This window comes from Balaenoptera borealis (genome assembly GCF_965194805.1).
Source record: "Balaenoptera borealis genome assembly, chromosome: 12".
Taxonomy (NCBI): Eukaryota; Metazoa; Chordata; class Mammalia; order Artiodactyla; family Balaenopteridae; genus Balaenoptera; species Balaenoptera borealis.
Genome location: NC_138869.1, coordinates 70,682,129 through 70,696,309, shown reverse-complemented (window position 1 = coordinate 70,696,309; position 14,181 = coordinate 70,682,129). Strand labels below are relative to the sequence as shown.

General features: G+C 41.9%; 1 protein-coding gene and 1 long non-coding RNA gene across 8 annotated transcripts in view; one reads left to right on the top strand and one right to left on the bottom strand.

Moving 5' to 3' along the window:
• Positions 1-5,145: 5,145 nt before the first annotated feature.
• LOC309607065 lies at positions 5,146-8,326 on the bottom strand. The gene is made up of 2 exons (XR_014232230.1): positions 8,241-8,326; positions 5,146-5,757 (listed from the first exon to the last, which is right to left on the bottom strand). It is a non-coding gene; the product is annotated as an uncharacterized lncRNA (long non-coding RNA).
• The window catches only part of FKBP5 (FKBP prolyl isomerase 5), a 100,280-nt gene continuing 93,565 nt past the window's right edge, over positions 7,467-14,181 (top strand). For 3 of the 7 annotated variants that reach the window (XM_082345091.1, XM_082345092.1, XM_082345093.1), the window contains exons 1-2: positions 7,467-7,645; positions 13,974-14,078. The gene's annotated coding sequence lies outside the window, so the exon portion shown is untranslated. Of the gene's footprint in view, positions 7,646-8,016; positions 8,194-8,295; positions 8,436-13,973; positions 14,079-14,181 lie in introns of those variants that run through there. The other 4 variants (XM_082345097.1, XM_082345096.1, XM_082345094.1 and 1 more) reach the window with 3 other exon arrangements.

The following is a 14,181-nucleotide window of genomic DNA, read 5'->3' as shown; positions in this document are numbered from 1 at the left end:
AGACCTCCTGTCCTGCATTTCCAAATTGAAGTCTCCCTTAGGTGTGTGATTGATTGAGCTATGATCTAGCTGCAAGGGAGGCTGGGAATTTGAGTTCTGACTTCCAGGTTGAGAGGCAAAATTCATGATAGGAGGATTTCCCCAAATATAGAAATGCCATTTAGAATTTGGATCATTCCTCTCATCAAAGACAACTATATACATTAGACAAATATTTTCAAATCTTAAAAGCATCAAAAATCTAACAAGGTAGTGAGGAATTACTGGACCAAGATACATGAAATGATAAGAATCCAGAGGGATTAGAGTTACCAGATAAAATATAGGACTCCCAGTTAAATTTGAATTTCAGATAAACAGCAAAATATTTTTTTAGCATAAGTACGCCCATGCGATATTTGGGACATAGTGATACTGAAAAATAATTTGTTGTTTATTTGAAATTCAAATTTAACTTGATGTCCCCATATTTTTATTTATTAAATCTGGCAACCCTAACGGAGAAGTGAATCCAGCATTTGGGGTTGCTTTTACCCAAGGGCATTTGCCAATCTGAGTCATCAGAGAGGCTGAGCTGTGCTTTTGAAAGCTTCTTAGGACTACAGGCACAAAATTGGAGTTCAGGGCCTACCAAGGTTGTAGACTCTGATAAACTACCCTTGTGGTAGGCTATTACTTTGATGACCCCCAATGAACCATGACTATTGGTCTTCATGCCCTGTGTATTCTCCTGACTCTGGGTTGGCCCTGTGATCCACTTTACCCAATAGAACATGGTGCAAGTGATGTTGTGCTGGGCCTGGTTCAAGCCTCAAGAGGGCAGCTTCCATATTTTGGCTTTGGGAAGCCAGCCGCCATGTAAGAACTCCTACTACCCTAAGAACTGGGACCTAACCAAGGAATCGGTGACATGTTCCCAACTAGATTTCAGAATTGCCATGGACCTGTGGCTGCCATGTGCCTGCCATTTCCTCCTTTCTGAATAGGAATATTTATTGGGATTTTCCTTCCTCTGCCTCACCATTACCTGTGGGGAGCAGATAACTTGTCTCTCTAATTCAAAAGTCGTCAGATTCAGAGGAGAATCCCTTGAGAAACCTCATTCATGCGTGGACCTGATTTAGATGATGAAATTATGGACTTCAAGCTCAATCTTGGTAATGGGGTGAGATCTGGGGGTCTTAAGAGGTGGTGAGTGTATTTTGCATGTGGGAGGAGGTATATCACTAGGGGACAGAGGGCAGATTGTAATAGATTGTTACTTCGGTGGGCCCCAGTGAACCATGCACCGTGGTATTCACATCATTATTAGTTCCCTCCCCTTGAATCTGGACTGGCCCATGACCTGCTTTAACCGACAGAACATGGTGGAAATGACGCTGTCAGTTCTAGGCCTAAACCTTAAGAAGGCTTGGCAGCTTCCACATTTGCCCTTTGGAGGAAGCCAGCCGCCATGTTTGGAAATCCAGTTATGCAACTCAGTGGTTTTAATGCATTCACAGAAATGTGCAACCTTCACCACAGTCAACTTTAGAACATTTTCATCACCTCAAAAAGAAACCCTGTACCCTTTACCTATTATCTTCCTATCCTTCCTTCCCCTACACTCCCAGTTCTAAGCAATCTCTAATCTGCTTCCTGTCTTCTGTCTTCCCTTTTCTGGACATTTCATATGAATGGAATCACATAATATGCAGTCTTTTGTGACTGGCTTCTTTTACTTAGCATAATGTTTTCAAGGTTCATCCACATTGTAGCATCTATCAGTACTTCATTCTTTTTTATGGCCAAATAATGTTCCATTGTACGGGTATACCACATTTTGTTTATCTGTTCATCAGCTGATAGACATTTGGGTTGTTTTCACCTTTTGGCTATTATGAATTTATGCTGATATATACATTGGTGTACAAGTATCTGAGTCTTTGTTTTCGATTCTTTTGGGTATATACTTAGGAGTGGAATTACTGGGTCATATGGTAATTCTTTGTTTAACATTTTAGGAAGTGCCAAACTATTTTACATTCCCACCAGCAATGCCCAGGGGTTTCAATTTCTCCACATACTTACCAACACTAGTACCCTTGTGGAAAATCAGTTGACCACAAATGTATGGGTTTACTTCTGGACTCTCAATTTCATTTCATTGATCTAGTATATTTCATTGTCAAGGATATGTCTACCCCGTTCTAATACCAGGTGTTGATTACTGTTGTTTTGTAGTAAATTTTGAAATCAGGAAATGTAAATCTTCCTACATTGTTTTCTTTTTAAATATTGTTTTGGCTATTCTGAGTCCCTTGCAATTCCATATGAATTTTAGAATCAGCTTGCCAATTTCTATAAAGAAGTCAACTGGGACTCTGATGGGATTGCACTGAATTTGTAGATCAATTTGGGGAGTATTGCCATCATAACAGTGTTAAGACTTTTGATGCATAGGATGTTTTTCCAATTACTTAAGTCCTTAACTTCTTACAACAATGTTTTATAGTTTTCAGAGTATAAGTTTGGCACCTCTTTTGTTAAATTTGTTCCTAAGTATTTTATTCTTTTTGATGCTATTATAAATGGATTTTTTTCCTTAATTTTATTTTTGGATTGTTCATTGAAAGTGTATAGAAATACAATTGCTATTTATTATTGATCTTGTATCCTGCAACCATGCTGAATTCATTTATTAGTTCTAACAGGTTTTTGGTGGATTCCTTAGGATATTCTATACACAAGATCATGTCATCTGTGAATAGAGATAGTTTTACTTTTTCCTGTCCAATCTGGATGCCTTTGTGTGTGTATGGATGTGTCTTTTATTGAAGTATAGTTGATTTACAGTATTATATTAGTTTTAGACATACAACATAGTGATTCAATATTGTTATAGATTTTACTCCATTTGAAATTATTGCAAGATAATAGCTATGTTTCCCTGTGCTGTACAATATATCCTTGTTGCTTATCTTTTTTTTTGTTTTTTTTGTTTTGGCCGCACTGTATGGCATGGACCAGGGAATGGAACCCATGTCCCCTGCAGTGGAAGCACAGAGTCTTGACCACTGGACCACCAAGGAAGCCCTTGCTTATCTATTTTATATGTAGTGGTTTGCATGTTAATCCCATACCCCTATCTTGCCCCTCTCCCCTTCCCTCTCCTCTGGGGTAACCACTAGTTTGTTCTCTATATCTGTAAGTCTGTTTCTGTTTTGTTATATACATTTGCTTGTTTTATTTTTTAGATTCCACATAGAAATGATAACATAGAGTATTTGTCTTTCTCCATCTTACTTATTTCACTAAGCATGATGCTCTCTAGGTCCATCCACATTTGTTACAAATGGCAGAATTTCATTCTTTTTTTATGGCTGAGTAATATCTCATTGTGTATATCTATCTATCTACCAACCACATTTTCTATTTCCATTCATCTGTTGATGGACACAGGTTGCTTCCATATGTTGGCTATTGTAAACAATGCTGCTATGATCATTGGGGTGCATGTATCTTTTTGAATTAGTGTTTTCATTTTCTTCAGATGTATACCCAGGAGTGGAACTGCTGGATCATACGGTAGTTCTAGTTTTAGTTTTTTGAGGAAACTCCATACTGTTTTCCATAGTGGCTCCACCATGGACGCCTTTTAATTTCTATTTCTTAACTAATTGCCCTGGCTAGGACCTCCAGTACAATATTAAATAGAGGTGGCAAGAGTGGACATCCTTGTCTTGTTCCTTGTTTTGTTTTCTGGGAAAAGTATCTAGTTTCTCACTGTTAGTCACGATATTAGGTGTGGGTTTTTGTAGATGTCCTTTATCAGGTTGAGGGTGGCTGCCTGTCTTTACAAATAAAATCTTATTGTTAAATAGCCAGGCCATTCATTGATGTGTTGTCTATGTCTGTTTTGTACTATAATGACAGAGTTGAGTAGTTATGATAGAGACCATATGGCCTGCAAGCCTAAAATATTTACCATCTGGCCCTTTAAGAAAAAAATCTACTGACATCTGTTTTAAACTGCTAAATTTGGGGACAGTTTGCTATGAAACAATATATAACCGAAAAAAAACCTCCCCATCTTCAACTGGGACCTCAAAGATCTGTAGCACTGAGTAAGGGGAAACCATAAATGAACAAACCCTCCCACAGACTCTAGTCTAGCTTCAAGTTATCAGAGAGGCTCAGAAAATCCGAAGCCCCTGAAATTGGGTTAAGGTGATCCTAGCTTGCTGGTGTCCCAGGATGCCTGCAGAAACAAATGGAAATCCTTTCTGGAGAAAGATAGTATCATCAATGTCTCAAATGATTTTTCAAATACAATGTCCAAAACATAACCAGGTACATGAGGAGATAAAACAACATGAGGAAGAACCAGTAGGAAAAACTGACAATGGAAGTGGACCCCCAGGGACTCCAGATTGTGCTCCTCCCCCCACCAGGGACACAGACCCTAAAACAACTATACTTACTATGTTTAAGGAGAGAAAAGCCAAGCTTGAAAATTAAGTAGGGCACTAAGGGATATAAGAAGTGACATAGCAGATCTGAAAAAGAACCAGATAGAAATTCTAGAACTAAGAAAAATAGAATAACCAAATTTAAGAGCTCAGTGGATGGGTTTAAGAGGAGAATTTTTTTTAAAAAGCTGAAGAGAGAATTAGTGAACTGAAAGAGTCAGAAGAAATTTTTAGAACAAAGCATGGAAGGACAAAAGATAGAAAATACAGAAGAAAGGGATGTAGTGAGAAGGTCTAATATATATTTCAACTGGGGGCCCAGAAGGAAAGAGGAAAATGTACAGAAAGAGTATTTGAACATACAATGGCTGAGAGTTTTTCAAAATTGATGAAAAACTATTTAAAAAGTGATAGCCATGAAATGACAGATATCCATTCCATCAGGTGTTCTGACTCTTAAAATCCTTCATGTACAAATCTACATTTGAAAGGAGTCTGAAACTGACATGCAGGTAGCTCTGAAGTGGATGGAATAGTGCTTGGGTGGGCTGAGTTCAAATACAAACTCTGCCACCTCCTAGCTGTGCCACCTGGAGAAGGTTGCCAAACTTCAGTTTTCTCAACTGATAGATGGGACCGGTAATGTAGGCCTACTCCACATTGTCACTGTGAGAATCAGGTGATACAATGCATGTGAACAAACCAAGTTATTTTATTTTTTATTTTTTTGGTTGTGCAGCGCAGCTTCTGGGATCTTAGTTCCCTGACCAGGGATTGAGCCTGTGCCCTGGGCAGTGAAAGTGCAGAGTCCTAACCACTGGACCACCAGGGAATTCCCTATGCCAAGTATTTTAAATGAGATATGGTTTGAGCAGTATCACAAGCATTCCTAGGGGCATTAACAATGGCAGGTAGGATGGGCAAATAATTTGCTGGTCCCATCACAAAATAAAAATGTGGGCCTCTTGTTAAAAAATTATTAAGAATTTCAGGACAGTAACAGCAGAGCATTAATCCGAGCACAGGTTACACTCCCATGAAGCCAGCTGTGGTGACAGGCCTTGCAGAGGACTCCTGTGCGCATGAGGAAAGGGTTGCTCATCTCACACCCAGGTGTCTGCAGCCGTAGCCCACGTTATCTTTGCATTCTGAAGGGCAGCAATGCTTAGGGAAATTACAAGCACGCGTGTTTCCAAATGCTGAGGCAGGCAAGTGCAGTGACCAGAGTGGTTTTCTGAGAGAGTGGGTGTGGCCAGCCAGGCTGCCATCGGAACTGTGGAACTGACTGTTCCCCACAGACTCTGGCCTAGAAAAAAAAAAAAAGTCTGCAGCTGTATCTACAGGGCCTGTTGTTGTTTGCTGCGGTGTGTTACAACACAGCCTGGCAGCCTCCCGGGTCTTTCTGTCTTCCTCCTGGAAGAGCCTGGTCCCAGACCATGTGACATGGCCACACAGCCCTGCAGATTTGCCCACACTGTTCCTTGCTGTTCCCTCAGTTACTAGGCTTTTCCAGGTCTGCATTCTTTTTGCTCCTGCTATTCCCTCCTCCCCCCCACCCCCCAGGGGAGTTCCTTTCCTTCCTCTTCCACATCTGTCAGTCTGGCAAAAACACCATCTTTTAATACTTATCTTTTAAGACTCAGCTCTAGAGTCACCTCTTCCAGGCCTTTCCTGACTCTCCCAGGAAGAGCGAATTCCCCTCTCCTTGGAGTCCTCCACTGGCCTATGCATAGCCACTCCCTATGCAGACATCTGTCACAGTCTCTGAAACATAAGGAGCACTGACATGCAATGTGGATGTCACTGTCTTTTAGGCTGAAGCCCTTAAGGGCTGGGACAGTGTCCTCTCACCTCTGTATACCCTGCACACAGCACAGTCCTTAATACTTGCTGTTAAAAAGCATAGTAGATGCTTAATCAACTGGTGTTAGTATGCAGAGTAGTTTTAATCACCATTGTCTTACTGAATTAATGCACAAATAAATTGTTTCAGTGACTCTCCCTGGCATCTGGTAAAAAGGGAAGCTTCTAGGCACTGAGACAGGGCCTTTGCCCTTGACGAGGTTTCAGTGTCAGCTCTAGTGGTTATTTCTGCAGGCAGCACCTCTTGAAGGCAGGGATGGTGATTTGTAGAAGCTTGTCATCAGTACCTAAATGACCCAGGTGATATAGCTTAGACAGCAGTTGTGGAGCTAGGAGATGTTAGGTTTCCATAGGTAATTAATAAGCTCCATAGCTATGGGACTTCAGGTTTCTGTTTCCTCAAAAATGAGATTGAGCTAGCTATTCCCTAAGGCCCAGGTGGCTAGCTCAGTCCCCTCATCTGAATCTCTGGGTGGCCATTTCATTGGAGGGGCCTGAGCACCTCCTGAAGCCGAGTTGCTCAGCAGGCCTACCCTTTCGCAGGTGGCAGAGAACACAGACATCTTTTAAGTCCCTTTGCTGTCTCAGTCACCTGGGATCTCATGTTTGAAAGGTAGAAAGCCACAGGAAAGCGTAGTCTTCACAGTCCCTGAGTGTCCAGAGGGAAGTGCTATGTGCTATGTGCTATGGTTCTCCAGGTGGGATTTTCCCCAGTTCCAAATGGACAACTTTGAGTTCCTGGTATTGTTTCCTGGGGCTAACCTCACACAAACAAGCCTGGTCTGTCACTCTCCATCCTCAGGGCAGGCCTAGTGGGCAGACAGGAGGGCAGACCTTTCAGAGAGAGATCCGTATGTTTAGTCAACTAGCTTCTTTAGGCATTAGTTTTCCCGGAGATAAGGGATGGTGTGAGGGGGTGTCGGTCAGTTTCCTCCATCCTTTCCCTCCAGCCCCCACAAAGGGCAAGGGCCAGACACGTGGGCTGGCGTGGAGAGGCGGAGGTTACACCAAGGCGGAGGTGCAAATGGTCGGGGGCGGGGCCTTATTTGCATGGACGGCGCGCGGCCGCCAATCCGGACAGGCGGAGCGACAGCCCGCGCGCCTTTTGGGGGCGGACTGACAGCCCCGGGGCCCTATGGGAGGCGGGTCCTGCGGCCGGCGGAGGTGGGACGGCGCCGGGCGCTGCCCGGGGGATTCGGGCCGGTTCGCGGGCGCTGCCAGTCTCCGGCGGCGGCGTCCGGCGCGCGGGCGGCCTGCTGGGCGGGCTGAGGGGCCAGCGGCTCGCGGGTTAGGCGGAGAGAGACAGAGCAGACGAACAACCGCGGCGACAGGTACTGGCTCCATGGCCGCAGGGATGGGGAGTGTGGTCGCTAAGCCCAGGGAGCCGAATTCCCTGCTTCGCGGTCCGGCCGCCGCTGCGCCGCCTCCCCGCCCCCTCACGCGGCTCCCCAGCCCGGGAGCGGCGCGTCGGGGCCAGGGGAGCCTGGGGAGCCCCCAGGCGGGCGCGCCGGAGGCTCCTAGCTCCACTGCAGGGCTCCTCTACGTCCCGCCGGGCCGCGGGGCAGGGGCTCCCTCCCGGAGGCTCGGAGCCGGCGGCTGCTGGAGCGGCTCCCCGCCCCCCGCCGCGCTCTCTCTCTCGGTGGCGAGGCCGGTCGCGCCCGCTGGTCCTCACCCGGCTTTTGTTTCCCTCCCGGGGTGACAGGTCCCGGCTCCCGTCCGCGGCCCCCGACTCGCCCGAGGCCCGGCGCCCGTGACCGCGGCAGCCCGGAGCAGACGGCGGGACCGGCGGAGAGCCGGGCGGCGCGTGAACAGCAGCTGCCGCGGGCGGGAGAGAAACTTCGCTTTCCGGGGCCCGGGCGGCGGGAGAAGTGGAGCCGGGGTGAGCCGTGCACCGGGACGCCGCGGGCGCGATGGAGCCGCGCTTACCTGGCGGGCCAGCCGAGAGTGAGGATAACGGAGCGTCCCGCCGCCGCCGTCCTGGCTTTCGGTTTGCGCTCCCCGGGCGGTGGGTGTGGATGCGCGTTTACCGCCTTCACCTGCCGCCCAGGGACCAGTGACTGGGAACAGCATACCCGCTCTCGGCCGCTCGTAGAAGGTGCGGGTGCGGCGCCGTTCTAACAGGTGATAATCCTAGTGCCAGGTGAAAGCCAGTGAAAAGTTGTTTCAGAGCTCAGTATTCAGTTCACTCCGGGACGTTATAACGCCTTCTCCCTTAATGATTTCTAAAAAGGTGTGCTGGCCGCAGTATAGGAGTCAAAACTAGTATTGATTGGAAAAAAAAGAAGGTGGGGGGGGCGCGTGTTGTCAGTTGTAGATTGCCTTCTTTCCATTGACTTGCCGGGAGGAACATCTTTGTAAAAATCGGTTTCTGCAGTGGTGGCGAAAGCATGCATAGTAAGGTACAGGTTGTAAATGGAGAATGCAGAACTCTAGATATCCTTCAGTGTGGTTCAGAGCAGCGTGTACAACGTTTGGCCGCCATTCAGTAAATTCTTCATGAAGCAGTTTGAGCTCGTGGTTTTGGATTTACTTTACAGGAGTAGAATAAGGCTTAGCGTTGAATGGGAGCTTTCTTTGCCTCTCTGAGGGCTCACAGGATTGTTTATTTTCATTGTCTTCCCGTTTTGTTAGATTGTAGACAAGGGAAAAGTTAAGGCATATTTTGTCAGTATTTTGAGTAGTCTGTGGGAATTCTCCCGCACCCCACCCCGCGCCCCACATAAGAGTTTGTTTTGTTTTGTTTTTCAAGGATAGAGTTGAAAAACTTCTTGTTCTTGTGGGAAATTTTTATTTGTTATACTTTTCACTTATTTTCTGTTTCTCTCCCATCTGACCTCACTTAACAATCTACAATTATGGCCCTGACCAATTTAGGGCATCTATAGAAAAAAACGTTTTTAAATAATGTATAATTACTTTAAAATATATTATGAAGGTTATTAATAACATTCATTTGTGAGGAACAATTGATTTAGATTACTCAGTTATTTTCTTCTAATGTGTCTTTTTTTATACCTATGCTGGGTATGATTTGTACTTAAGAGATGTAAGTTTAACTTCTTAAGGACAGTTATTTTAATTATGCTACTTTATTAGTGTTTCATTGAATGGTAATTTTAGTTACTTACATAGCTAATTAGTAACACCTTTTAAAGGTGAACTCTTTAACCAATAGTCTAGTTGTGACTATTTGGGATTTTTTAAAAAATCAAAGATGGACTTTATAAAATGTTTTATTTCTCTAAAACAACAGGCTTACATGCTGTGAGGTCTTTGTCTTTCCAATATTTAACAAAACAAGTGTGTTTCTGAATCTTCAGTTTTTTTTAGTGATGGGAATTTTGCGTGAATTTCTTTTTTAAAACATGATTTTAACCAGTTCAACATGAACATTTTAAAATATTGGATTAGGCAACTAGTGAAATCTTCAATTTTCTGTTTACCCTTGGATTGGAAAAGGATACATATTTTAGGTTGTTTTGTTTCCTAAAGGCTTCTTACCTTAGAACCAGTCTGGAGAAGGAAGAGCATCCTCTTTCTATAGCTGTAGAAGAAGTTATTACTGTTGAAAGCTGAGTTGGCTTTTTGATGTTTAGTGAAGGTAGATTGAACAGTGACTCGTGCAGAGTGGGTTTTATTCTGTATAAGTAGTTCTAAGGAATCTTATGAGACTGGGGTTATGGGTGATGTATATAATTGTCCTTTAAAGTGTATAGGAATATATTAGTTTAACTACTATGTGTAATTAGAAGTTTTATAGTCATTATCCTATAATGATGCTTAAATATACCACATATCATAAATTAAAGCTATATTTCTTAGTTTTATTTACGTAAAGCATATTTGGGGAACTTTAACTATAAAAGTGCCCTTTAATTAAAAGACCATTTTCAAATTCAATTTTTACATATTTTAATTACAGATTGTTGTCCACTTTAACTTGCGGTAGACCATATCGTAAAACTATCAACCACATTACAGTTTCAAAATTAAGCATAAGTTGAATTCTTGCATCTACACAATAAATGTTGGGAGTGTTTTTAAGTCACTGACCCTCAGGTGTGGCTCCTCTTTAGTTTGGGGGTGGGCAAATATTTTTGAATGAATAAAGCTACAAAAGAACAGGGACACATATTAAACCAGCTAAATTTGAGGATAGATCACATGATACTGTTAGACATTAATACTGCTTTATTTAACAGTAGTATGCATGCCGTATCTGTCATTAAAAATATTTTCTGTAGGCCTTTAATATAGTTTTCCACAATTCCTAACAAAGAATCTATACTGTATATATTTTGGCATACTAAATTCTGTAATTATTTTATGCTGAACAATTAAATATTTTATACATTTTATAATTCTAAGACTGTGTGAACTTTCTAACCTAGCTAATTAGTAATTAGATTTTGTTTTTTCATTGTTTTACATTCTGAATTTTTTTACAGTGCATTTTTAACTTCTGACATTATGTCCCCAAAAGTGTAAGGAAAATTAAACCTACACTCACCAGAGATTAGGTGGACGTTGGTAGGTAAATCACGTAACTATTGATTTAAAAACAGTAGCCACGGGACTTACCTTAGTGGTGCAGTGGTTAAGAATCTGCATGCCAATGCAGGGGACACGGGTTCGAGCCCTGGTCCGGGAATATCCCACATGCTGGGGAGCAACTAAGCCTGTGCGCCACAACTACTGAGCTGCACTCTAGAGCCCGCGAGCCACAACTACTGAAGCCCGCACGCCTAGAGCCTGTGCTCCGCAACAAGAGAAGCCACCGCAATGGGAAGCCTGCACACCACAACGAAGACCCAATGTGGCCAAAAAACAAACCAACAAACAAATAAATTTAAAAATAAATAAATAAAAACAGTAGCCACTTAAGTGTGGGTTTTTTTCTTTTGCAAATAAGATGTTTATTGTGTAAAAGACAGTTCTGCCAAATGAGACAGGTTAAAATAATTTATAGTAGGACCTTGTGTAACAAGTTACTAAGAATATTTCAGTAGTATTTGAAACACTAAAACTCAAGTACTCAAAATAATTTGTTCCTCATCGTTTGTTATAAGACTTGACCTGCATTCAGCTGAAACTCAAACATGTAAGACTATAATCCTTCAGTGGGCCATATTCATTTGCTTATTTTACTATTCTAGTCTTTTGGAAAACATCTGGTTAATAAGAGTGAAGGACCACCAGAGGGAGTATAGGGTCTACACATTTGGTATACCTGTTTTCTATTCTTGATCTAGAAGAAAAACATTTTAGAAAGTAGGAATAAAATTTTAGTTCTCTAACACAATCAGGCAAAAGGTATTGAAAGTTGGGAATTGTAGCTGTTTGGAGCTGCTGTCACTTTTGTAACACTTAGTTAATCAAGGTTTTTTTCTTTTTAGAAAAAGATGTGGTTATTAGAAAAATGAAAATTATGTATTTTCAGAGTTAAATAATGGGTTCTTAAGTAAACAGTTCCGCACCTGTGAAAGTTAGGGACTATCCAAATGTTAGGAATGTTTTTTAAGATTAAAAATATAGGGGGCTTCCCTGGTGGCGCAGTGGTTAAGAATCCGCCAGCTAATGCAGGGCACACGGATTCGAGCCCTGGTCCGGGAGGATCCCTCGTGCCGCAGAGCAACTAAGCCTGTGTGCCACAACTGCTGAGCCTGCCCTCTAGAGCCCACCAGCCTAGAGCCCGTGCTCTGCAACAAGAGAAGCCACCGCAGTGAGAAGCCCACACACCGCAGCTAGAGAGAGCCCGTGCCCAGCAACGAAGACCCAACGCAGCCAAAAATAAATAAATAAATTTATTTAAAAAAAAATATATATATATAGTACATTTGAATTGTATGGTCTTGAAATTGCTCATTGTTTGGAAGGAAGAATAAAAGATGGAGAAAGATCAAAGGCTAGAAGAGGGTTTTTTTTCCCTTTTGTAGTTGCAAACCCTTCCTAAAGCAGATGACGGTAAATTTCTGGAACCGTTTGTAGTGTTCAGCCTCAGTCTTGGCAATTTATGTATGATGTTAAATAAGGAGCCACTCCTAGTCCCCTGAAAATGATCATCGGGTTATCAAAAACAGGCTTGGGAATTTCAAATTGATCTCATCAAAAATCAGATTTGTGTGTATGTTTCTCAATGTTCTATCTCTGGAAATTAAAGATCCTCCTCTACTGTCTGCCGAAAATTACACATAGAATTTGAAGGTTAGAATGTCTCTATCACAGACTTAATGCTGTAGTAAGTTACTTTTTGGAACGGAGGAAACATCCTAGCCTTTTTCAGAATATACAGTATTCTGAATGAGGATGAAATGGTCTTTACCCATGTTAAATATTAGCCAATGGAATTATTTCCATGTTTTTAACTTTTTAAAAAAGCAAGACAGTAAAATATAATATTGAAAGCTTTTGTATTTGTCCCCTAGCATAAAAAATTATTACATGGTGGATGGTAATATTTAATGTTTTGAAATTCTAGTTTGAGAAGGGGATTTGTTATGAGAAGAATGGTATTTCATTGAAGCAAAACAGGGTACTTTACATGGAAAGAAATTTGTTTCTCTTTTGAATTAGTCTTAGGTTAAAACATAATACTTATTAAGAAAAATTGAAATGTCATCTTTCCTATCTTAAATTTACTTGCACTATGAACTTTATAAGGTCTTTTTTTTTTTTTAATGAATTTATTTATTTATTTATTTTTGTCTGAGCTGGGTCTTTGTTGCTGTGCGCGGGCTTTCTTTAGTTGCGGCGAGCCGGGGCTACTCTTCGTTGCGGTACGCCAAGGGCTGCTCATTGCTGTGGCTTCTCTTGTTGCAGAGCACAGGCTCTAGGCACCGCGGGCTTCAGTAGTTGTGGCTTGCAGGCTCTAAAGCGCAGGCTCAGTAGTTGTGGCGCACGGGCTTAGTTGCTCTGCAGCATGTGGGATCTTCCCGGACCAGGGCTCGAACCCGTGTCCCCGGCACTGGCAGGCGGATTCTTAACCACTGTGCCACCAGGGAAGCCCTATAAGGTCTTCTAAAATATCTTTGTTGGTCCTAGGTGGACCTCTCAGAATCCATTTGTAGAGACACACACACATATATATACACACACACATAAATATATACACACAGATAAAGTATCTATGCTATATATATTTGTATTATATATGAAACTGTATGTTTGCTATATGTATATGTATATATATAAATCAATCCATCTATCTATACTATGTGACTTCACAGGCTTATTTATATGTGAAACCTTTTTTTTTTTTAAATGAAATCTTGCTACACCAAGAGGAATAAAGTATATGTACACAGAAAGACTGATAAAAATGTTCATAGCAGCTTTTTTTACAATAGTAATGAACTAATGATTCATACAGTGACATAGATGAATCTCAGAAATATTATTCAGAGCAAGAGAAGCCAAACAGAAGTATGTACTATAAGATGCCATTTATAAAAAATACAGGAACAGGCCAAACTTAGGTATGGTGATAGAAATCAGGACAATGGTTTCTGGGTAAGGGCTGTGGATGACTGGAAAGGGGCAAAAAAGGAACTTTTTAGGGTAATGGAAATATTCTATAACTTGATTTGGGCATCAAGCTATGGAATTCAAGTGTACACTTTTGGGGTAAGTTTTAATTTTCATGTAATTTTTAACTTACAGAACAGTTGCAAGACCAGTACGAGGAACTTCCAGATTCACCAACTGTTGGTGTATACATTTGTTCACATTTACCCAGCTGAATACTTAAGATCCGTGCATTTTATGGTATGTAACTTTTACTTTCATAAGGGAAAAAAACTATAAAAATTTGTTGAAGATGAGAAGAATGACCCTGTTATCTGAAAAAAGTGAAATACCTCAATTTGAA